Genomic DNA, 26,053 nt, shown 5'->3' with positions numbered 1-26,053 from the left:
GGTCAGCGATAATCACATTGAATGGACAATGCAGCAGATAGGTGTGGGCGAGCTCGCATGCATGCGTTGGACCGGGAGGGTCTGCAGGAACTGGCCGCGAATACAAACACATGCTATGAGGTCAACAACAAAACAAAACAGCCAGATAAGAGGCACTGATATCCAAGTTATTTTTTTCATTTGTGAGATGGACACTCGTAATTCCTGTAAATCGAAATCCGTGTCTCGGAAGAGGTTTTGGCACACTTGCATCACATCCCACAGATGCTGTAAATGTTTCGGTTGTGTAGACCAAATATGTGCTGAAGCACCTTTTAAATTGTAGTGAATGAAACTACATAAAATTAGCGATTAGGTTGAAGTATTATTTTCCAACAGTTGTTTTTCTTGCAATCGCCTACAGTACTGAAAAAAAAAACGGCATCACTAAATGTCACAAAGGGGGTCAAACTCAGGCCCGTATATTCCTGATAAAATAAAGAAGCGTAGAAACGGGGAAGTATTAAATATATTACTAACGCCAATGCAAACCACCCAGAAGAAAAAAGGGAAAGAATTTTAAATGATATACATGTGAAAATCCTAAAAAATTGCTATTTAAAAAAAAAAGGTGTCTTAATATTCCATCCTTCCCTTCTCTATTCCATCCACTTAGGTTGCTCTTCAGCTGGAGCCAATCCTAGCTGACTTGAGGCAAGAGAAGACATACACTTTGGATTGGTTGCCAATCAATTACTGTAATAGACAGTACAAGACTAAAGAATATAGTGTCAGCTGTGGTGTTTCACAAAATCTCAGAGCCAACTGTTTTTTTTTCCCCCTCCATTTGTCCATTTTCACTCGGCATCTGTCATCAGGAATAGCAGTGTGAGGGTTTAAGAACTTTTCATGAAAAACATAAAGGGAAAAAATGAAAGCGCAAATTTCTTTGGGATTTTGTATCTGCGAGACAGGATGGAGAAATGAAATTTATTTCCCGATCCACTGCAAATGTTGGCTTGTAAGTCCCAGAAACCGACAAGACAAACCTGGAGACATTTGGCCACCTGACCTAAGAGTGGAAATAATGCTGTAACGAAATCAGTATCCAAGGCAACATCAGGATGTTTTTTTCCCCAAAAGTCAAAAATGCCATTTCTATCTCTGCTCTTATCAGGCTTGGACCGGAGGACACGGGCTGCCCTTCCCTGGCGACTGCAGACTCTTTTAGGAATCTGGGGCCAGCGCTTACCATTGTGCTGTCTTACAGGAAGTAGAGTTCACCGCTCACTCCCAGCATTCACTGGGTTTCCTGTGTCAGGCTACCATGTCCTGTGTTTATTTTCTTTGCTTTTTGTCTGTATCCACCCTATAGCATTTTTCTCACATTCAGCCAACCACACGAGGAGGATGGCACCAGCATTGGAATGAATGTTTAACAGTGACAAATGCTGCTTTATCTCTTGGCGGGAAAATTCTTCTCGCAAAATCAAGGGTGACCTGCCTCTTAAATTCCCCAGAAAAGACTTTGCCCACACGTTAACCAAAGGGGTGAGTCTCAATCAATTTCAAATTAAGAGGTTCTTTCAGTGAACATTGTCTTTGACAAATAAGCCCCGAGAAAAGGCTAAAGGAAAGACGATAAAACAATCTCTTCAAAGTAATTATTGCTCTGCTTGGACTTTTTCTGCTCCTCTAAAACAAACTGCTTTGGAAAACTTTGCAAGGTGTGATTGATAGAGATCATGAATGATGTATAAAGTCTATTTTGCGCAAATCAATACTGAATTTCATTAAGACACACCTTGCTTGCGCGCACGCACACACACACACACACGCACACACGCACACACACACACACACCATCTTTCTGAAGAGGCTTTTCAAGCAGCCCTTGAACTGTTGGTGAAAATCAGGACAAGTGTGCACCTGTTATCATTCTATATCAGCACCTCTAAACAAGGTGCCCCATCTAATGCTGACTCTTATACTTCCCTACAAGTTGCCTTGATATGGTTGGGTGTTCCACAAAGGGATCACTTGCATGCTAAACAATGACCTCGCAGCCAAAGCAATGCAGCCCCCTCTCCAGTTTAGCACTATGATATCCCCTGAGGGATAGCTCACCTCCATTGTCCTTTGTCCCACTCATCTGCAGTGATGACCATCCTGCTCCTGCTTTCAAATACAGCTCCCACCCCAGTGACGACCATCCACCCTGACAACCCTGGAACTCTTATATGGCTATCTTTTTTTGCCCTCACTTAGATGTGAAGAAAGGTTAGAATGTGGGTTGAGGCTAAACAGAGATGATGGAGAAGAAAAGTCTGGAAATCATTTCCCATTTGGTGTGTAGATGCAGAACTTGCACTGGTCCTTGATGGCGTTCAGACACACCAGGGTGTCATGCGTGCTTATAAGGCGCTTAAGACATAACTACAAAAATCAAAAAATTGCTTTTATAAAATATGTTTTAAATTATACTACCCATGTAATTAGATAAGATGATAGTAAGGATGTTATCAGAGTTGACCTGTCTACCTGGCTAATTTTTATATCATCATGGCAAACTGACATTGTTTACAAAGTGATTGAGATTAGAGAAAGCAAAGAGGTGTGACGAAAAAAACAGCAAGTGAGGCTAATGTCCCATTTCCATTTCATTGTGCGACTTGTCTGAGTTCTGCTTTTCTTCCTGTTTGGGTGGTCAGTTTCCCGCTTCCAAATATTACTGCGAGTTAGCACAAAACAAGATTTTGCATGGAAGGAAACAACAATGGAGAAGAAAGAGATGTCTCTTGTATTTACTTGACTTGTGCCTGATAGCTGTGATAAGAAGCAGATTTCATTGAGAGCAGACTGTGGGCGGTAAGTGGAAACTGTCGAGTAGAATACAAGAGCAATCGGTGCCAAGGCCCAAGGCACAGCAACAGAGCGAGCTAACATTGTTGGCATGAGAGGTGATACAGGCTTCATGTAATCGGTTACAATTACTTAAGTAACTTTTTGGACAAATTGTTCTTGTCAGAGTGCAACATACTGCATTTTTGTTAAGAATAAATGCTTTACTCTCATGTTGAGCTATATTCTGGTCTCTTTCTTTCTATATATCACTAACAAAATGTGTTTGTTTTGGTTCATCAGACGGACTTGTGGTTCTGGTGCTGGAACGTGACTCTCTTCCACCAATCCAATGTAACCACTAGCAATGTTTTCTCCATTTTACAATCAAAGAGAGCCAGGACGTTACATGACTTGCAAACAAAGTCTCAATGAGCTGACAAAGAAGCAATGTTATGAAAGACGAACCATATCATAATTATAACAATAGCGGCCACTATACTGTAACAACTCTGCATCATTTGAACAGCTGTCATTGGTCAGCACAGTACTACCGCACTAGTGGAATGTTACAACAATTAAGTTATTTGTTTGTTTTGTCATCAATATCGATTGCTTTTTCAGCCATAGCAACGTGGTGGGCCACCAAGTATGACGCTCTCAATTAGTTTTGTAGGCGTCATTGACTCATTGGGCTTGGTGCGTGGTAATCACCGGTTGCCATGAATGCATAATTCAAGCAGGTCATCTGCTATTGTCTGTGAGATTCACCTTTCTGGACCTGGCAAGCCGTGTGTGATGTTCTATCACTACATTTTCATGAAGATTGTATAAAAAGAGCTTTCTCTCATAGTGGTAGTGTCCTCTCGCCTTGCGGGACCCCAGACATTTGATTGATGTTATTTGCTAGAAAATAATCTATTTTAAGATGTCACTACTGTAATTTTGGAGAAATGTGTTAAACATGTACCCCCATCAAAGCTTGAGACCACAGGGAGGGGTTCAATTTCTATTATTAGCTTTTCAGGTGTCAAGTTCCATATTTCGGTTCTTTGTCTAAGTCGCATACTCTGCAGAAAAAATATTGACTAGCCCAGAAATGTGAAGTACAGATAATTATGACATTCTGGGTTAATTGCTATAGATTTGTAAAATACGCAAACTAAACGTTACAAATGAATATATCGGAGAGGTGCACTTCCATAGTTCCATGCATGAAGTTCAAGTTTCCAAATCCATAAATGTATGTTTTATAAAATGTGTCTATCATGCATATCGTAGCCATAATCATAATCCCAAACTCAAGAAGGCACATGACAGTTTGGATTCACTCATGCGCACTCTAAGATCTGCTGCTCCACTTGAACTTTTTACACCCCTGAACCTCTTAGTTTTCTGGGAGTTACATTCAACACGTAAAATATGCAGTCCAAATGCCTCTGGCCCCCCAAGAAAGAGATGACAGTTACCATGGTGCCCTTGAATAACAGCAGTGCACAACAATGTTGTGATGGACAGCACACTCTGGGAGGGCAGTGCAGGTGCTATTTTCTTTCAAAACACGAAGGCTAAAAAAAAATAAAAAATCAGCACAGAATGTGAATCACTGAAAATATAACAATGTTCATTTGGAAGAGTATAGCGATGCTGTGAAATTCAATAGCTAGCTACTGTAGAAGAGTGACTGTACTATATATTTATTTTAGTATATATATTTATTATACATATTTATATTATATACCTAACATCTATCAGACTGTAATGCGTCATGGAGCAGCAAAATATCGGGCCAAACGCGTAACATTGTAGTCATAAGCCTGAGTAGTAAAATAAGGTGGCTGTGGATGAGCAAAACAGTCAGCCACACATTGCAAGCCTTCGCATGTCCGATTACTACCAGCATAAAAAGATTCATACCAGCGTGAACACGGGACTGGCGGCGAGGCCGAGGGCAGCTGCGTAAAGTGACTGACTGAAAGTGACTTCATTGTATATACTGTGGATGCATGCTGCAAGTGTGTGGAGGTCATTTAACAAAAATTAAACCCCTAGCAGTCATTTGCAAAATATGCAAGTCTGTCTTTAATTACAACCAAAGAAACATTCATTGACGTAACTGCAGAAACAGTGAAATAGAGAAATGCTTATTAATTTTAGTCTGGTCATGATGTCCCGCGATGCTACGCAGCACAAAACTATTGCAGGGCTCTCTCTAATTACAACTGCATTCAGTGTAATTATGAATTGTATTTTTAATCATTTGTTTTGATTTGTTTCTATGCCGGTCCATAAAAATATGTCACAGGTCAATGATGCAAAAAATGTCAGGGACATCTTATTGTCTTAAAAAAAAAATATTTTCAATGTTATGAACTGCAATTAAATAGAAACTAAATTAAATAAACAGGTTCAAAAATTGGCTTGAAGCCTAAAAAAAAAAATCATTCTTGTGGACAGATTTTTTGTAAATGTTACGTGTGGACCAACATCTGATTTATCGTAAAAGCGGGGGTGGGGAGGATAACTGTGGACATTGCCCCAATCTAAAAAGATTATCCTCAGTGAGTCCTTGCACAGAGACTCCCGAGTGCTAAATTGAGTCATCTTTGGCAAACTATAAAGTGAAAACCAGTTTTGGAAGGCTAACGCACATATGAATCAAACTTATGTATGTGGAGGGACTGCCAGGACCTAATGTGTTGCACATTGCTGGAGCATGCATTCTTGTACAGCATCCTTGCCCACACACACGCAGAGAAGCACGCTACACATTCAAACTGCTCCACACAATTTTCTCAGAAATAGACACGCCAGTGTTGCTACAACAGAAGGACACAACTACGAAACAACCAAGAGTATCGTTTTACAAAAGTACAGCTTTAAGTTTCTATGGCGTAGGAAACTGGAAAATATTAGCCATTTCTTTTCTTTCAGAGAATCCCAATTTTCAAAGGATAGTCTCAAGTTTCCCCCCTGAAAGAATAAATTGAACACTTCAAGGTGGGGTTAGGGATTGTCGAATCCAGCAAATATCTTCACATCAGATCAGTTGGATCTCTGAGTTGGCAATGGGGAGGTCACTGGGGAAAGGGAACACTTTTTCTTTCCGTAAAAAACTGGGAAACCTTTGCGATCTTGGAGATTGTGGTGGATATGTATGCACCAGTCATTAAGATCAAATAGTTTGCTATGTTCCAGGAAACTTGGGTTTTCCTCCAGTGTTTTTATTTGCTGCTACCAGTAATGAGCATCCATTCAACCAAATGTCACCTATGAAAAAGATGGATGTTCTCCAATTCTGGAATGACTCATAATTGATGGTACATGAGGCGCCATGTGAAAATCGTTGTGTTCAAATGTCTTGAAGTACGGCTTTGAGACTTTATAGAATAAAACATGTCGGAATGTAAACACAAGATGTGTGTTTTTTTGTTGTTGCACTATTTTTGTATTCACTGCACCTCTACATGAAATGAATTGAACCATGCTGTAGTCATTTCAGTGGTAAATGGCGCTACAGAAGTATTCCGTATGTTGTACATGTCACCTTGCCCAACCTGTCCGGTTAAAGCAGTGTTCTCTCACAATGCAGCAGTGAGGAGACAGCAGAGGACGAGTAGGTAATGGGATTGCCGCCCTCTGTTTGCCTTTATAGCCATGAGAGCTCTCAGCTGTGGGACAGCACATTGAGATGTGTCTGGAGAACATCGCTTGGATTGTGGAACTGCTCAACCTGCAAAAACTCATTGTTTTGCACTGTTCCAATCCATGTCAAAGAGAACAAAAAGGGGCAATGGAAAAGGGCCTCGCAGGACTATGCTTACGCATACACATGCCCGCGGTAGGGCCTCCTTTAACTGTATCAATCTGCACAGTGGAGATAAAACAGTCATGAGGAAGTTGTGTTGCTTTTTCAGTTCTCAACAGGCATCTGATCCTGTATACTCTTTAAAAAACTATTATGGACCAATGAAGGTGTCCAGATTGCCGCTTACAACAATGGGGATGTGTAAAGTCAGAGGTCACAGGTGTTGTATGGCGCCTTGCTGAATAATCTATTCATCCCAAAGTTGTTTCATGGTGTGTAGGCTGGACAATATTTCATCCAGTACTTGGCATCGCATAGGCTTGGCCAACGCTATGAGTGTTTTGAAACGCCCAGCAAACAGTTTGATGCTGATGCAGATTCCAGAAAATGTTTCACTTTGATGTACGATGTGTCTCAGCACTCAATGCCCCTACTCTACAGTATAACTTGCGTAGTCTGCCACCTCTTGACTGTATTACTTTGGTTCCTTGTTAGAGCACTTACAGATTATCACAGAGTAATTAAATTCTTCAGGCACATTTAAATATAACTGAGTCGTGTTTGGAATTTCTACAATCAAAACTAGTTCCCAGGTGTCTTGATATAATACTGGTGACATTTTTGACAAAGGATTACTGCACACTTCAGAGTTGTGACTAGGCAACTATTACTTATGGAATGGCAGCCAACGTGAAAGAGCAAAAGTCCTTCAAAGGCAGTGGGAACGTATGCGCATCGACTACATATTTCTTGTTGAAATACCAAAACTGCAAACTGCCAAAAAGTAGTTATTTCAAGCATGTTGTGTTACCAATACCCCTTTAAAAATATATGCAATAATATCTGAATAAAAGGTTATGACTGTCCTCTTATTTCAAAAATAGGTTTTCATCGACCTATTGTGCCAATGACTAGGATCTGGCCCGCGACAAAGAATTAGTACGACACCCCTGTTTTAGGATTTGCCTCTCACCGGTAATAACAAGCCATCTTGAAGCAACATCTGTAGTGGCACAATTTAGGGCCCTTTTCTTTTTTTTCTTCAGTTCCACGCTCGCACCCACTACAAGTATTTATGAGGCGCTGTGGCTAGGCACGTCATTTTGGCAAGACTTGTTGAGCTGTGTTGAATACAGTCAAAGACTTATTGTGGAAGTACCAGTTTTGTATTTTGATGATGATGATGATGACGGGCTATTGAAACTATCCCTGGTATCACACTTTCTCAAGGCTGATCATTCGAGCAGATCCTCAATGTTAATTTTAAAGGGAGGGGGAAATCATTCTCTCAGTCCTTTCAACCATTGCCTACATGGTATCTCTCTGTACTAAACATAATCCCAGACTACATCTGACATAAACAGAGATAGAGAGAGAAAAAGTGTGGAAAGAGGAAAAACAGAGAGCCACAGAGGGTGGACCAGGACAGTCAGACAGTCAAGGAGAGACAGACAGAGAGAGAGGGAGAGAGAGAGAGCGAGAGAGTCTGCAAGAAGTAGCTCAGGGAGGAAGCAATGCTGTTAAGTCAGTGCAGTAACAAGAAAACGTAAACACGTTCTCTCATCCAACGGTCTTCAGAGGGGAGGGCGCAGACCTGTCAACGATTGTTAACACATGTGTCCAGGCTTCCTCTAGGTCGTTTACTTGGAGACTGAAGGAGGCTCAGCACCAAAGATTTATGGCTCCCGGGGAACAAGTGGAAGTGTGTTATTGATAAGTTGCTGAGAGAAGGCAAGGGGCACCCACTGCACTAATTAGAGGATGAACTTGTAGCCAATTGATTGAATGGAGTCTTGAACAGACAGAGGGCCTTCTCATACACTATCATGGTCAAAGTCTGACCTCCGTGTGGACTCAGGTGTGATGTATCTACTGAATGTGATCAACAACCACTGTGTGCGTGTGTGTGTGTGTGTGTGTGCGTGTGCGTGTGTGTGCGTGTGTGAGAGAGAGAGAGCAGTGTGTCACTGTGCACATGTGGGAGGAGGGAGAAAATGTGCTACTTGTGTAGTACACCCAGAATTCACCAGTGTTTCCAGTGACCGCAGTTCTGGAGGCCAGCCCAGTCCTTCTAGACTATCCTTAGCAGAGGGACCTACCATTGTTTGATTTGGCTGCACATCCCTGTGTTTTCATTTCTGCCTAGAAAAGGTGGGGGGATGTGAATTATTTTGGAAGGGAAAGAGAAGAGGCTTTTTCCTGTTTCTTCCTGCCCATCTTTCCTAGATTTTTTTTTTTTTTATTGACTGCAGACTGTGAGAGAGATTCTCTCTTATTACAAGGTACAGACACATTTGCTTGATATCAGACAATACTGAATTTGTTGTTTACCCCTTTAAAGTTGCTCAAAAAATCCATCAGGCACGACATCCCCCTCAAAGTCATCAGCATATTTTCTGATACCTCAGTGGATCCCACCATACTTAGTTCAGCGACCAAGAACAGGTTAAAAACTCCTGTCATGCATGTCGTTAGGTTATCAAATGTAAGATGACTCACTGTACTGCTCCCTACATAAGCGCTGATGATCGAATACTTTGGTAGTTAAGTTAGTAATAATTTGGTAGTTGCTGACTGTTAAATCCTCTGGCTAAAGTATATTATTTGTTCCATTAAACATGCATGGTCCAGCCAATAACCACTTAAGAAACACTTCTCTCATGTTTCAATGTACACAGTGGTGAAATGTCCCACAGTCAGGACAGTGTTCGATGTGAATAGTTAATGCAACACAAATTAAGGATACCAAGCCACTAGAAACCTGTGTAAACATTTTAACATTGCATAACTCCAATATGTAGCCAAGAGCAATCCAAACCTCTCCATCTCATTAATAGTGGATGCCCTCCATTCCAGGTTGGGAAATGCCAGAGTAATCCTCTTGTGGGCTTTTATCATTCAAATATATTCCAACCAATGAGGCACTTGTCTTGGCTCTCTGAGATTCGTTCGGTGCATCAACTTGCGGACAGTTTGACTCTCTGAGGGACATTTTAGACTGCAGGTAAACTTTTGTCTTGTCATAACTATCTCCTCCAAACTCAACCTGTTTCTGTACAAAGATCTTTACCAGGGCAAGACCTTTATGAACCTGATAGATTTCATTAACAGCGGTAAGTCGAAAATACTCCCAACATCCCCCATGCTCCACACGCCCACCCCCCTCTGCTTCTCCCTCCTCCTGTGCCCAGGTGAGTGTTGACGGCGCTGCAGCAGCGATGGAATTACACAGGCAAGGCGAAGAAAGCGGACAATTATCTTCAATATCTGTCAGACACATGACAGCAACACCCCCCACCCCTGCTCCTTCCCCACCCACCAATACACCACACGTACACACGCGTGCTCACACACACACATACAAACAAACCAAAGAAAAGTACAAAGAATGAGGGAGTGTTGCTCTTTTGAATGTTCAGAGGCGTAGAAATCGTCTCTCTCCCTCTCCCCCCCACTTCCTCAATGCCTTTTTCTGCTCATTAACCACCACATTTGCATGCAGGCTGCCAAAGAGCAGGCAAGATGGGGAAGGAAATGAAATAAAAGGGTTAGAACAATGGTAATATCGTGTGGGTATGGGGGGGGGGGGGTGCGTGCATGCGCGTGTGCGTCAATCAGTGTGTCTGTGTGTGTGCATATGCACAGATGTGCTTACAAGTACTATAGCGACAGAAAATGAAGTACACGCATTAATCTCCTACAGATTAATAGTAAAATAAAAATTAAAAATAAATATCAAGGTAAAAGCTTTGTAATAATAAACCTTGACTAACTACACAGATATATGCATTTCATTCTCAATGAATATTGCTAAAGATATTGCTAAAAAATACTCCATTAAATTAGCGCAGCATTGCAACATATTTATAAAAACATGAAATAGTAACATTTGATTCAGCGATCCATTCAAAAGTTGAGAACGAACTGAGATGAAACATTGAGAAGATAGTGCGTGTGCACTTTCAAGAGAAGTAACTTTGACCTTGGAATTTCTGTCTTCCAGCAATGACAGCCAATGCCCTCTGGTCTCATGTCCATAACCATAACCAGACAGGACCTAATGGAGCTCAACCGTATCAGGAGGCTAGAGGGATGCTGAGGACGGACCATATCACAGGACCGGGACAGACCATAGGAGAGACTCTTTCCAAACAGGGAAGGTCGATGAAAGACCCCCATGGGCCACGGAATGGATTATGTCTCCTCCGCACTCAGCGCACTGATAACCACATCAGCTTCAAGGACCCCCTCAGGGCCATTACAGGTGAGGCTAGCTATCTCTCTCACTTATAGTCATGAATCCTTGATGCATTAAATGTGCCTCGGATGCACAAGTGTAGACCGGTCCGCACTTAAATGAACAGATGGGAATAAGGAAAGGAATGCGTAGGAAGTGGAAACAAGTAGAGACCAATCAGCAGAAGTACAGCCAAGCTGGGCAATTCTAACCTTTGAGGAACTCGCAGTTCCAAAGAGGAGGGTGAGTGGGGATTTGTGATAATAGCACACACTTGATCATGCCATTACCTCGAATTAGGGTTAATTAGCCTTGGTAAACTGGGCTCGAGACACGCCTATGATGTTGAGCCCAGAAGGCATGCTGCGGTACCTTTTACAGCCCGGTGGTTGATTTTGGGCTCACGCAACCGCAGCACACAGCACGGCAAGGAGGCGATAGAGAGAACTGGCCCGTCTGTTGGCTAGCAAACTGGGAGTAATTATCAAAGAGAGCTTATAATCAAACATCCGAATCGCAAACACTGACTATAAAAACCCTTTGGCTTCAATCCAGGAGTCGTTTTATCCAATTAGGTAAATGGCTGTAATGGTAGAGATTGAAAGGGGTTGTGTGTGTGTGTGGGGGGGGGGGGGACTAAGGTAACAAATAAATGGAGCGCTACTATCATACATCGCACGGGGCTATTTGCCAGCATTTTTGGCTTCTAATGAATGACGACCTAGAGTAAGTATTCCATTGACGAAGTATAGCCACCACAAGTAAAGGAATGGAAACCTGTTTGATAGGTTCCTGTCACTCCAGTCCTGTTAGAAAGCAGCAGCATCAGCTTTTGACAGTGTGTGCCCCTTCCAATTAGTGACTCTATTTAATTACCTAATGTTAGCAGGTTGGACAGCTTGCTTTGGTTTCGAGAGATCTTGGCATGGTACAGAATTAGAGTCAGTATCATCAAGACTGCTGGATGCTGAATGATCCAACTAGCCTCACAATCAGTTGCCAAACGGCGTCTAATTAAATACTAGCTAAATGCACAGCCTCTACACCATGACTACGGCTGAGAGATAAACCAGCGACTTCAGCTCTCATTATATACATGTCCTGGTGGTTTTGATGTAGCATGACCCTTTGCCATTCCCTTTAAAAATCTGCATTTAAACAGTGATTGCGACAGCTTTCACTTTAAAGAGCTCTTGCTTCACTTAGCTCTCTCTCAACGAGTTAATTGGAAGCAGAATTGTTCACTGGTGATGAAATCCAGATACAACCCAGGGTATGTTTGTTCCGCTGACTACCTCTGCCACGATCCGCAGAAATGTACCAGACGTAGTAAGAAAGAAGCAATTCTAAACCTGTGCCCTTCACTGCTCTTTAAACCCCAAAGTCAAATTCCACATTGTCCCGACACTTCAGTGAGCCACAAAACAATCCATCGTCTTTTTTTTTTTTGTGAGTGACAGGCTATGTGACTCTGGCCTATTGCCATGCACTTGTTAACTCTTCCCATCTGACACTACACCAAGAATATGTTGAGAGCTAGGAAAAAGGCAATGTCATACACCACAAGCGAGAGTGGGGTATTTAAGGAGAAGCTTCCACGTCTCCTGGAAAAATATGTTCAACAGCATGACATCATTACAACTAAATGGCTATTAAGTGTGCTTGGGTGTCGAGGTCTAAAGTAAAATGTGCTGTCCAAATATAACTGACTTGATGCCATATTTCATTTTCATCCATCCATACATTTTCTGTAGCATTCCAACTCTTTGGGCTCAAAGGTGTAATAAAGCCAATCCTAGTTCAAGACGTTCAGGGAGGTGGGGTACACTCGTTTAGGGAGGTGGGGTACACTACACTGGTTGCAAGGAAATCATCTTTTGGTATTTATTTATATCGTATTTTCCGCACTATAAGGCGCACCTAAAAACCTCCAATTTTCTCAAAAGCCGACAGTGCGCCTTATAATCAGGTGCGCCTTATATATGAACCAATATTTAGCCACTACAGCAGGCGTGTCCAAAGTCCGGCCTGCGGGCCAAATGTATACATCTTATATATGGGCAAAGTTTTAAAATGGGCCGTTCAATGAAGGTGCACCTTATAATCCGGTGTGCCTTATATATGGACAAAGTTTTAAAATGGGCAATTCATTGAAGGTGCGCCTTATAATCCGGTGCGCCTTATAGTGCGGAAAGTACGGTACATAAAATGACTTGACCTGTTAAAACACTCATGCTTATCAAATATGTTTTAATAAAGTGTACACATGTTTCATGTGGGATTTGTGTACTTTTACAGCAATCACCCACCCACCAGCGCACAACACCACATTGGAATTTTGAAGAAGCTCACTTGGCCAGTGTGTTTAGAGAGCAGGTTGACTCTTTCACTTATAAAGTCAAATACCTGTTGAACCCTCTTACCGCCAAGTGGGTGACTTTAAAACCATTTCCTGCCTGATTTAAAGGCAGCAGCCAGTAACCTTCCCAATGCAAGGCCCAGCAACAGACTCAGTCAGGCATGAGACAGTGGCTGCTGGCTGTGCGTGCATGTACGAGGGCATGTCGTACATGAGCAGACACATACAGAGCTCTTCCATAGTGAGGTGGCCTCCATCCCTGTGGGGCCTGACCAGACAAACACAAAAGCAACAATGGTGATATTTTCTGCAAATATCTTATTGTTAGAGTGCACGTCACACGGTAAAATCATGTTTGTATTCCAGGCTAATGTTTACTAAATGTAATAGTTTTTAAATATTAGGAGGAAAAGTGGTTCACTTTCATCAGTATATAAAATAATTTATTAAGTCTATTCATGCTCTTTACAATTGCTGACACTGATGGTTTCATGTAGTATTTGCTCTTCCATGTAATGCAAAATAACATCCAGTTTGTTTTATGGTCATCTTATTTGGATCTTTTTTATGCTACATACATTATTCATTCAGACAACGAGAAACCTAAGTGATGGCTAATGTGATTTTTTTTTTTCTAGCATGACTTCAGAATTAGTCATTAGAGTCACTTCCTCCTGTAACCCGAGTGGAAATCCTGTGAGAGTAGAACTTCTGTTGTATTGTTGGCTTAAACACTCCAAGCGATTTTGGATACTAATGATGCATAGTAATTGTGTTTACTCTTACATTCTGGAGGTAGCCAGCGCAGTCACATTAAATTAGTATGTTTCACGCTTTTATTGGCTGCTTTGGATGAGCATTCCAGAATGCAAACTGTGTATGAGGTTAGGTTCCCCGAGCAGTCATAAAAGAAAATAGGCTCGGAATGAATGAGTGAAGGATCCCATCTCAGGTGCCCTTGAGTGAGGCACTTAATTCACTCAACTACCAGGGCACTGAAAGCTGCCCAGCGCTGCAGGTTATCACAAATTCTGTTGGGTTGAAGTGAGAAGGGGAATACCATTTCAAGCAGAAAATGTGTGTTCAAAATGTGGTATCATTGAAGATTATATTTTTGTTGGCTTTAACATACTGTGGCCACAATGCAGTCACCAAGCAACTATTCCATCAACTGACACCAGCCAATAAAGAATGAGCTCCAATAACTCGACGGCAACTTTGTCTCAACAATAATACCACTCCATTTTCATTGTCACTGTTAAACAGATATCAATTTCGCAGTACATTTTATTGTAATAAGATCAATCATCCCCCTGAAAACTGAGTTATTTATAAGACGACCAAAGAGGTCAGTAATTACAGAACAAATGACAGAAAGTTGTCGAGAAGTGTTCAAAACAACCTTATGATGCAAAGTATATCAATGCTGTAATGGGGCTATTATTAACTATATTTTATTGGTGATGGTAATTAGGGATTACCGGTTTGATATAATCAAAATAATAATTAATATGTGCATTGGAACAACATTGTTAGTTCTATATTTTACAGCTGAAATTGTATTAAAAAGATCTTTACAGGAAAATGAATGATTAAAAAAAAAGTTCCATGTTCCTACGGTTGCAGCAATCGCTGTCAGCCCTCTGTTGGTGTGTGCGAGTCACCAGTTCAATTAATCCATTAAGGTACTGTCGCATTCATACACAAGTCGGATTGGGAATGTACCTGAGCAGAATACAGTTCACACAGATTTGCGGACGCAGATTGAACTACCCTGTGAATAGTGGTTGGCTACCACGAGCATCACATGCTATAGTCACATCATACTTCTTTCTGTCTGCCCCTTCACATACTGTACGTACATAATGTAAACATCTGACTGACATTGGGAAATAATTCCAGAGGTTCAGACCTCAGGGGCCTCACGGCATGGCTATGGGCATGCTACTGATGAAATGGCAAATGTAATCTTTAGAAGGTCAAATAGTGTACTGCACATTTCACGCACATGTTTTGTCTTCACTCTTTAACATGCACGCTTAGCATTTGAGAATGAGATGTTCCGTGTGTCTGCACGTGTGTTTGTGCGCCTGCGTGACATTTGTCAAATCAACCGGCTCCACCTTCGGGCAGGTGGGCAGTGAAGAATGCTTCTGGCGCTGCTTCAACGCAGAAAGTCACGTTATGATTCAGCCATCACTCCTTCCAAGGTGTCAGCCAATCTGTGGTTGCTGGCTATGAGTGAATCAGGCTGGTTGCCACTCCCACACATCGACACTAAAGATGTGTTTTTGGATTTGAAGAAGGTGTTGCGATTGGTGATGAAGCTAAGACTGCTCCAAACAATTTATGTGCTATGCCCTTAACATGAATATAACACTTTGAGGAAACCTGATTAGATTTCCTAATATTTAATCTCATAACAAGACTTTCTGACACTATGATACATCCAAATCTTGAAAATGCAACCAGTCTGAAAATTTGCTTTTAATGCCTGAGCACTGACACTATTATTCTTTAATATAAACTATATTAACCAATACCGATGACTTTAATTTTAGAGCATATTCAAACTCAATACTGACTTATCCCCAAGCAGTTCAATCTGGTTCGGTAAAATTCCTTAAACCAGATGAACCTTAAAAACATTCTTCACGAGTTGCATAAAAACTAATAAATTTGGCTAATACCATCCTGCCTACACAGCCTGTGGTGGAAATACACATCACATCTAGTTGTATTGTACAGCGAGGTGAGCAAAACTCGGTTGAATAGTGTTTGGTGTCGCCATATAGGTGACAAGTGATCTATCGCAGGAAAGCTTCAATAGCATGGCTGATTTATTGAGAGGTGCATCAGTGTGAATGCAGCCATGACCCCACTCAATGCCGCCTTCCTTTTTGTCTATAAGCCAGGATACGATAGTCTCTTTTCATCGCTTCCATTTAGGTAATGATCAGAAAGAGCTGTAAGCAAGAAGTAGGAGAATAAAAAGACAGTTGACATTTCAGTGCCTTAGTTTTGTTTGTGGTGAGAGGACGACCATATCAACATTTAAAAGAAGGCCTAACCCACAATGCGAGCTCGAGTGTCAGAGTGACTACAGATGGACATGCTTAACTAAATACTTTCTGCAGGCCATTCTTCAACCATAAATTGGATTAACATGAGCACTGCTTTGGAAAATAAATTAGTACCGCACAACAGTGTTTTCTCTCACGGACTGTAACACCAACCCAGGGCTTCAATTATGTCCTTGTTTATGTTGTGGATTTCAAGGAGTCTTTTTGCTTTTGCCAGAGGCCCGTGTCAAACACAGACTCATTCCTTGTAAGCGATTCACACGTGCTCTTCTTTGCCTTTCAAGGTTTTGTTCATGTCACATCAATACGCCACGAGACAAACCACATTATAATAACCATCGTGAAAATTGGATTTGTGAAGTTCTTAAGGAGCATGCAAAACTAATGTCTGAAAAATGTAAAAACACAAATCACGATGCTTTTAGGTACACCTGTCCAGTCCAATTGAAAATTTACATGACGGTGGAACGCAGCATCTTGTCAGTCATTCAATGTAACATGCCATGGGATGCCACAGCTCTGAGATGACAGTTGGTGAACTTTAGAAACGACATACTGAAATCCGAACCAGGCCCACCACAGGGCCGCGTACAGAGCAACAGGTGCCAGTGAATATAGTGTTGGGGATGTTTGAGGGGCTGGAAAATCTTCAACATTAGGCAACTACCGTCTGCTCCTGAGCCCATGACTGCTTAGGAATCACAATAAAGTGTACAGAGGGACATAAATTACAATACGTGTATTTTTGGTCCGTTGCCCAAAAATTGAGTGCACACACAAAAATAGAAAAAAGGTAAAAACCTGCCACACAAAAGGCTCACGACAGTGATTTGAACCTGCATACTGATTCAAATCTTTGCACTAGATGTGCTAATAGTAAGCACCGCTGTATGCCCCTGTGTATTAGCATAAATAAATCACGGGTCAAAATAGTACAACAATGTGCTTTAAAATCCCTCTGCTGTTTTCAGGGCTCTGATGGAGAAGACAGGTCAAAGGTCATTGGCTGGGCACACACAGGAGTCTGTCTGACCTGCGCACACATGGCCTCTCACCTCATCCGCGTCACACTAACACAAACAGCACACAAGCTTGCTGAAACATTTAGTGACTCTGTGAGAACTATTTCTGAGAATGATGAGGAGACTCTATAATTGGCATCGTGGTTTGACCTTGCACCTGTTTGCCGGGGCATTCTAGAGATGGGGAGCGGGCGGTGGGCATGGTGGACTTGTGCATGTTAGTACTTTGCTGTGCACACTTATGATTCTCACTCTTTCATTATCATGTTTATCACACCGCTGCCTATTGACATGGTAATTATACCGTAAGTGCACCCATGTGGTGTGTATGTTTTTATATGCATGTGTAAGACATCAGTGTCTACTTATGTGCTTGAGTGTGTGGGCCTGTCAAAGAAGTGTTTGTGAGTGTGGTCTGTACTGTATGTGTGTGGCGCTCCCCTATTGGTAAATCTCCCCCTCCCCAACAGGGACAATGCAATCAGACGTAACCACAGGAACTTGATATAATGATCACTGCAGAGTATGCTAATTAGCACTGAATAGAGCTTATAAGCGCGGCCCCTTCACCGACAAATCAGCCAACAGAAGAGCACGCAGGCAGGTGCCAGTGAGCCACACACAGGCAGGGTCACAAACTCCTCAAAAATTCAGTTTATTCCAAGGACAGACACATGCGCAGCACATTGACAATACCTGCTCCTTTATTATGGGTGTAAACAGCATGACAAAGCACAAGACTTTGAGGGAACCGTGTCCTTATGCAAGTGCCCTCAGGCTGTTTTCACTCCCCGCTGCAGTAAACAGTATCATTATTTATATCACCATTGCCTATGAGGGTGTGAGGGTACACAGAGAATACACAACAACCGGCCATATTCCACACACAGATTGCAGACACACATTCATACACAAGTCTCATTGGAGATGTCAGCGATCTGCTCACGGTTTGGTGGAGCCATTATTTAGAAGGGCTCGTATTCTTTAATAGAGGGGGGCGTTGTTGTTGTAAACAGCATGAATTTTTAATCCAGCCCAAGATTCTGGGCTGGTAATGAATGTGTCTTGGCAGCCAAGCTCTCTAGGGAAGGGGGCCCCTGGCTCCTGTTGCTAAGCTTCGGCAATGCCTGAGTTCTGGCGGAATCTGCCAGTTACAACCCACCAGTCTGGCACTGACGCAAATGTACGTAGATGGAAGTACACTCCATACTGTATACAAATAGTGTCAAAGACAGACAGCCATTGTGGAAAATGGTGACAAGCAATTCATTCTAGCCTTGAATGTACAAATATGTACGTAGAGCGATACATAATTGTGAATTATGCTCCATAAAAAAATCTGGAATTCACTAAGATACAGCAACAAAACTTAACGTACTCCCTTTTTTATTGAGTCTACTCCTTTGGTCAAACTGCTTTGAGGAGTGGTTTTATGTGTTTGCTTTCTCTCGCTGGCCTTTTTCTCTTTGGATAATCCATCTATTTGATTCTGCGCCCAGAGGTTGTCATTCATTTTAGTCATACAAGCCTTGCTAGTTCAATAGTGTAAATTCAAAGACTCGGACAATTGACCTAAAGTGGTTCCTCTTCAACACGTAGCCCCACACTGTTTTCCAGGCACATAAATGTTACTGCAGTTGAGCAAATTTACAACTAACAGTAATGTGTGCTACAATTACTCAAAACAGCTCAGGTTATAAAGACTTTTGTATTTTTAAATACATCTTTTGTGTTGTGTTGCGGTTCAGATTCATTTGCAATCATCACTACTAACTGTAATGAATACATACTGTTTGTCGACTCAACAAAAGTACAAATTATTTGAAAAATGTCGCAAATCAAAACCACGGGAAAAACAAAGACTTTTTAATATGGTCTGAATATGCTACATTTCAAATGCATAGAGAGAGCAACAAATAATTGATTGTTGTTTGATGCTGCTGTACATGTATTTTGCTTTGTGCCTCGACATGTCGTTTTACGTGTTCAGTAAATGCAAACACTGTGTTATGAGTCGTACGTAGGTCACTTCAAATGTACACGTAAAAAGACCATAAAAAATATATATCAGGACTCATTCAAAATTAGGTACCTAGGTCTGCAGTGTATATAGAGCCGAAGAGTGTGTTAAAGAAACAGGAATTGTATGATCTTGCGACTGAAAATAGATCTGCTCCCATGGGAGCATTTGCCGTCATAAAGAAACACTTCAATAAAATCGAGAAATAGTTCCTATATGTCAAATTGCTAAATCAAAGGGTTGATTTTTTTTAAGTAAAGAAAGCTGCAGAATTCTCCCCTGGCCTCTGTTTTTTATGTCACCCTCTCCAGAAGCGATTAAATTGCTGATTGATTTTGTATCTCAGTTCAATTCCTTAGCCCTCACTCCCCGTCTCTTGCCATTGATCCTCACAAGGCTGCTGACTTTCAAGTCAGCAGGCCCATCCTCTCTGGCCTCCGGAAATGAACTTGTTAGATGGGCTGTGCGATTTATTGCTTGTGCAGCGAAGGTGTGCGTGTGCGGGTGTGTAGTGCTGCTTTCACTTGGATGGAAATATACGTATTACACACCTGCATTTACTATACACGTGTGCATGTGCAAATCCATGTGAGAGAACAATGTATTTAATTTACTTGTGTCTGCATGTGTACTGATATAGTATCTACGCATATAAAACTATTTGGATGGTGACTGTATGATTTGCATTTTCATTTGCATTTTTTTTTCTGTGGGTTAAAAACTAGGGAGCATTGTGTGGTCATTGAGAAAATTGTATTGCCCTCTATTATTTTCTTCTTTGTTGTCAATCTGGTTCTCAAATGGAATCAAAACTTACAAATGGCAAAATTACTCAGAGACCTATGCTGCTTTAATATGGCCAATAGGGTTTTTCCTTTCTGACTAACAGGATCTCTTAAGCCCTTAGATGCCTATACTATGACAAAATGTCTTTTCCAAGGTCATATTTCCTGCATTAAAGGAGCTTTGATAGGAAAGACGAATAGAAACAAAAATGTGAAAATGCCCACTGAGGAAAGGAGCAAATGTAATTGTTTTATTTCAATGCCGTCTTTGAGCATCCACCAGAGTCATCCCCTACAGGGTGTCAGAAGGAAAACAAGCTTCTTTTTTAATCTCCGCTTCCCGTTATTGCATCCATCAAAATCCCCCCAAACTGAAAACACTGTGTTTGGTTGGTGTGGTATTTTGACTACAGTGTTTTTACTGAGGATACGCGAGTTCCTTCTTGTATATGCCAGTGAGCCTCTCACTGATCTGCTCATGTGAGGCGTCACACACAGCCTTGTCCTCTACTGCAGTCTCCTCCTGACATATTGATTGGGTTCCATTTAAAAGCCCTGTTCTCTCACCGTTATTTACTCCAATAGTAAATCTTTACTATGTTGTAAAAGACTGTTTTACACACTCAGGTTATACAATCTTCCGACTGCAGCAGCCAGACAGGCATGTGTCAGGAAACAGAAGAAGAGGAGACCTTAAACAATTTAGTCGTTTGGAGAAACATATACAAAAAAAGTCAGAGAAACATTAAACATTCACTTCCTCAGGCTTACAATTCAGAAGCTAATCTACCTGTAACATTAAAATAATTCTTTTTAGCAAAGATGGGAGACCTTGTAGTTTCAGCTAGTGTTTCCGTTTCCACTTGAAGCATACTATACTTTGCATATTGATTCAAATGTAAACCTGCACAGCTAGCAAAAAAAAAATCCATTGTACTGCAAATTGAAAAGGGAAATGAAAATAAAGCAAAGTTTTAATAAAAAGAAAACTTCCATTCCGATCTGACGGAATTATCCGATTATGACGCTGACAGTCTTCCTCTATTAGTCTTTGAATTTCAAGGGTGTGCCGTCTGTTTCCACAGACAATTTCAGGTTTTAAAAGAGAACAGGAACTCAATAGATGAAAAATATTTTCCTCCCCCAAAACACTTGTCGTATAAACAAACTGCTAAAAAGACTGTGTTGTTGTCAAACGGATCTAAAAAGCATGAATTTTGTTTGGATAGAGTGTGCCAAATATCCACGGTGAGGCTCAGCTCGCTCGTGACCCAAGTGCGGATAAGCAAAATAGAAAATGGATGAATGGATGGATGAATGGATCCACAAGTGTTGACCCATGAATCCTCTGAGGTCACTCAGCATCAGTGTAAATCATTCAGCTTAGACACACTCAAGGTCTTGACTTTATTAGAGGACATATGCTCTACTTGTTCCCATTGGCTGCGCTCATTGTTGACCTCAGGTTTGCAGCCCTGTCCAGGCGCAGCGTTGCCACAGTGCACATGACCAAGTCAGACCAGGGGTAATAATTACTTAATTTAGGAGCAGGGAGGGAGACCATTTATTGGTGTTGATGCGAGATGACTTCAAAAAGCTGCAAGGCCTATAATTTATCTCTCTCCCTGGACCTGGTGTGTTTCTTAGCAAAGAGTGAGCAAGGTAGCGTTCAAGAGAGGAAGAGTCTGTCTTTAAGTTGATGTTTAATACTGTTTGGCTGCTGACTTTGGTGTACGTATTCTTTGATGTCAGTTACACGATCATCAAGCATTTTCCCCCAACCCCCTACAGTACATTTTGCACTATTGCAGCCAAACATTCCCTCTCATGAAATCATCTGTCGGCTATTGAAAATCATACGCTACTGCTTTTATTCACAAGGGATAGCTAACTGAAAATGTACACGCATAAAAAAAAAAAGTTAATTTGGAATAAACAATAAATAATTAATCAGCATGGTTAAATAAGTAATAGTGTGATATCTATTTCTTTGGTTTCGCTATTGCCATGCTTTATTTATTAATGGCCGTAATAGGCACAGTGTCTCGGCAGGAAGAGCAAAGTCTTAAAAAAAAAAAAAAAAAAAAAAAAAAAAAAATTCTCCTTGGAGGCTCCCTTGAAGGGAATCCTTTCGGGGAAGGGAAAGTTCAGCTTCATCTATCTCATGTGCTGTTTTGTCTGTCTCCGTGAGGTGGAGGGACACAGAGTTCAGTCTAGACTTTTTATTTGGAGAGGTGGGAGGGTGGTGGGGCAGAGGGTCAAGGAGTGACATGAAGCAGCTGTGGAATCCTGATCATAAAGACTCCTCCACCTCAATTTAACATCACATAGGCAGACCATATTCCCATCATCGGGTCTCCTGTAATGGTCATCCCAACACTCTCCTGGATGTCATCCACAGGAGGATATGCAGCTCCCCCCCCCCCCCTGAAAGATAGAATATCCCCAACAAGCATGACCGCAAATTAAGTGAAGGCCTCTGTGAAATCTCCCCAATTTAACTCCTCACCCAACAAAGCACCAGCATGTGAGTGAACACTTTAACATCAAGTCACAATTAAGGGCTCAACGGCAATAAACAGCTCCAGCAAGTATTTTAAGCCACACAGCTTTGACACACCAATTTGGGATAAGAACCCTGGGAAGTATCCAGCTCACCATGCAGTGCAACTCAACCGATGCCCACAAAACTCATCTCTGTCTTTACTGAACCAGCAAGTTTATTCCCCTTCAAAGGATCTTCATGTAAAACAGGAATTTATTTTTGCTATTTTGAAGACTCTTTGGATGAAAAATTACCTCACTGAAACTGACAAGAAAAATATAGCACTGGTTTTATGTCAAATAATGTTGGCTAAAATGAACAAATGAAGGTAGGGAGTGAATTTGCAACTCGCTGTTGTTCCAAGTGTTTTTCAATACGACTTTATATATTTATATATTTATTTCCAAAGCAAAGTTGCAGAGTGTAGAGCAGAGACTACACTAACCCCTCCAATCTTAGAAACGAGGTGTTTATGGAAAATAATTTTGCATGACTCTTATGTGACACGCAAACCAAACATATATTTGGTCCATGGGAAAGTGAACCAGAAGTTTGAAGTCATTGCATGCATGTTCAAGTTATTGTTGCATACTTCAATGTGCAACTGTCACCCAGTGAGATTGCAAAGGATGGGGAGAGGATGACAAAACGCAGGCAGGCCTGCCCTCTCTGGCCTGAGAGAATGTCTCTCACCTCCCATTTCCCTTGTCCGCAGGAGGCCCATCTCCACACAAGCACTGACCCATCTGTCCCACATGGCTAACTGGGCTCCTGTGTATTCATCACGGCGGAGGAACACCGAGGGGGAAGGAGGGGTGAGGAGGGTCGGCAACATCTGGGAACTATCAAGCCAAAAGAGCCTTAGATCCTGAGATTCCAGTCTCCGACCTCTCTACTCTCCTCACCTCCCCCAACGCCTCTACTCAAACCCTCCGCCGCCACCTTTCTTCCCCATCTGTCTCCCTTCTTCTATTCTACTTCTCCCCCAACCAAGTCCTGTCCTCCCTTCGTCCCGGCCGCCCATCATTTCCATGTGTCTTCGGCAATAGGCCTAATCCAAACAGATTGTAACTGTTTCAAAAACATACTCCCCTTCTTAGCCCCCACCTCTCCCCATCTCAGTCCTGGGTTCATTGCGGGGAACAGATCATCTCTTTCATAGCGGAGGAGGTACTGGTGTCAGCCAGGTCCTGGGTTAACAGGTTAGTGCCACACAGAACCATTTCAGGAATAATGAGCAGGTCAGGCCCCAAAGTAATCTGGCAGATGCCTGTTCAAGACTCAGAGACGTGACACAAAACACACCATCCAACCTTTTCCTCCTGTTACATTCCCATGAGGTCCGCATTGGAATGGCCGCAGCTGGTCACATACTGTGCGGTGCAAAGCCCATTGTTCCAGCCATATTGTCCAGCTATCTGGCTAGTGCTGTGTTTGGGAGAGTTTTGGGGGGAAGCAGCCCAATAGGGGGCTCGGGAACTGGAAGGTATCCCAGGAGACCACCAGGACTCCTACTGGGAGGCCTACTTGCATCAGAGCACCACCCCCCCATCACTACCTGCTGAACTCCTACATTCTGTGTTTTGTTTAGATGGAAGTGTTGTCCTTATTTAGCATAATTGAATTAAAAGGATTAGCATGGTTCTGATGTTTCTTGCATATGCTTTCTCCATGATTCATCTCATTTTTCTGCGTCAGAAATGAGAACAGAAATGAGAAATGAAAAAAATTCTGACTTAATGAGAGTACTGAGTTGCAAATTGATGGAAATAAACAAGCTCACATACTTATAGTATAAAAATTAGTTTTATATTTAGCCTATTTACCTTTATCTTTGTTGATTTGATCTTATCGGTGGTGCCATTGTCTCATTTGGATTACGAGGGTCAGAGAGTGGTGGGTTACAGATCAGAGGCTGGATTAATTGTTGACACTCTTGCAGTCCAAACAGAACCCTCACCAACATCCACAACACACACACGCACACACAAACACAAACGCACCCCCCCCCCCCCAACTAAATTGAAGTCTTGACAGACACTTTGATTTATGTCCAGCCACCAACAAAAAAAAGAGACCAAAATCAATTGGCTATTACCACACTTAGCACTGGGCTGTCACCACCTGGGAGTAGGGTGTTGAAAATAAAAGACAGAGTCCATACAACACTTCCATACCACTCCATATACCCATTCCCACTGGGGAAAAACAGATCAGTGCTCAATCTCCATATACACAGCTAGTCTCTGAACTGAGTGGCTGTAACACTTGTAGTCAGGGTTGGTGGCAGTGGCCCAGAGGTCAGAGGAGCTGGCTTGTGAGTGGGGTGTCGATGGGTAGAATTGCCAGAGTAGTGGGTGGAGAAAGAAGCAGTCGCTGGTACTACGGTAATCAACAAGGCTCTGAATTTCACCCTCAATGGCTCATAGAGCACAGAGGTAATGGTTCATCCCCATCCAAGTATAAGGCATAATGCTGCTGTTTCAAACAAATGTTAAAGCTCCCTATTACAGTGATCAAAAACTTTGGTGTGACAAGGACCTTTTCTGGGTCATCTTCATGTGTCTCATGTCGCTTGAATTTACTGGTGGGTATTACTGTCGGGCAGAACGAACAGTGGGGTCAGTGGATTTGCACAGCAAGTCCGGTAGTCCAAAAGCACGTGTTTATTGAATACTCTAAATTGGCCATAGGTGTGAATGTGAGTGCGAATGAGCTCCCAAGCGATGCAACAACCATTGGCCTGCCAAGACTCCTCTATGAAAACCAGATTTGGGTAAGGTCTAAACGCTACTGTGGCAAACTTAAGTGAACGGTACTGCTTGGGAGCCCAAATAGTATTACATGAAGGGATTGTGGATGTATTGCTTTTGAAAATAAATAAATAAAATCTAATATTACAGTACCATTTTCCATCTCCATATAGGGCTGTGCCAAATGGAGTGCAGTTGTCTGTGGTAAAATGCAGTGATCCCCCACCCCCCCACACCCCACCCAATAAATGCCCTCACTCACCCATCCCGCATATCGTCTTGTCCCTCACCATACAGAATCCATGTCTGACCCAACAACTGTGTGTCTGCCAACTGGAATGCAAGTCAGGGTCAGTGGTGGGGGCCTCATGGCCTCCTAGGGACTATTCTGAGAGCAGAGGCTCATCTCTTTTCTAACCTTATACTGGCGTCTTGTGACTGCGGTTAAAAATGGCCTGATGTGCTCATGCCTCTAAAACACAATCACCCTCCGACACATGTGCGCGCACACACACAACACACACAAGGCAACACCGGGAAGTTGTAAACTGTAAATCAAAGGATCTGTAACCTCAGGATAAACCGCACATTCTCAAAGGTAAACTTATTTAGCAATTGTGC

The 26,053-nt window shown here is 42.0% G+C and overlaps 1 long non-coding RNA gene across 1 annotated transcript; it reads left to right on the top strand.

The window, feature by feature from the left end:
* Positions 1–1,310: 1,310 nt before the first annotated feature.
* Positions 1,311–25,616, top strand: LOC133154350 (uncharacterized). Its single transcript, XR_009714460.1, has 3 exons — positions 1,311–1,530; positions 10,632–10,892; positions 23,395–25,616. It is a non-coding gene; the product is annotated as an uncharacterized LOC133154350 (long non-coding RNA).
* The last annotated feature ends 437 nt before the right edge of the window (positions 25,617–26,053 follow it).

Source organism: Syngnathus typhle, linkage group LG5, assembly GCF_033458585.1.
Source record: "Syngnathus typhle isolate RoL2023-S1 ecotype Sweden linkage group LG5, RoL_Styp_1.0, whole genome shotgun sequence".
NCBI classification, from domain to species: domain Eukaryota; kingdom Metazoa; phylum Chordata; class Actinopteri; order Syngnathiformes; family Syngnathidae; genus Syngnathus; species Syngnathus typhle.
The sequence above is the reverse complement of the archived record's forward strand: the minus strand, read 5'-3'. Positions and strand labels throughout refer to the sequence as shown.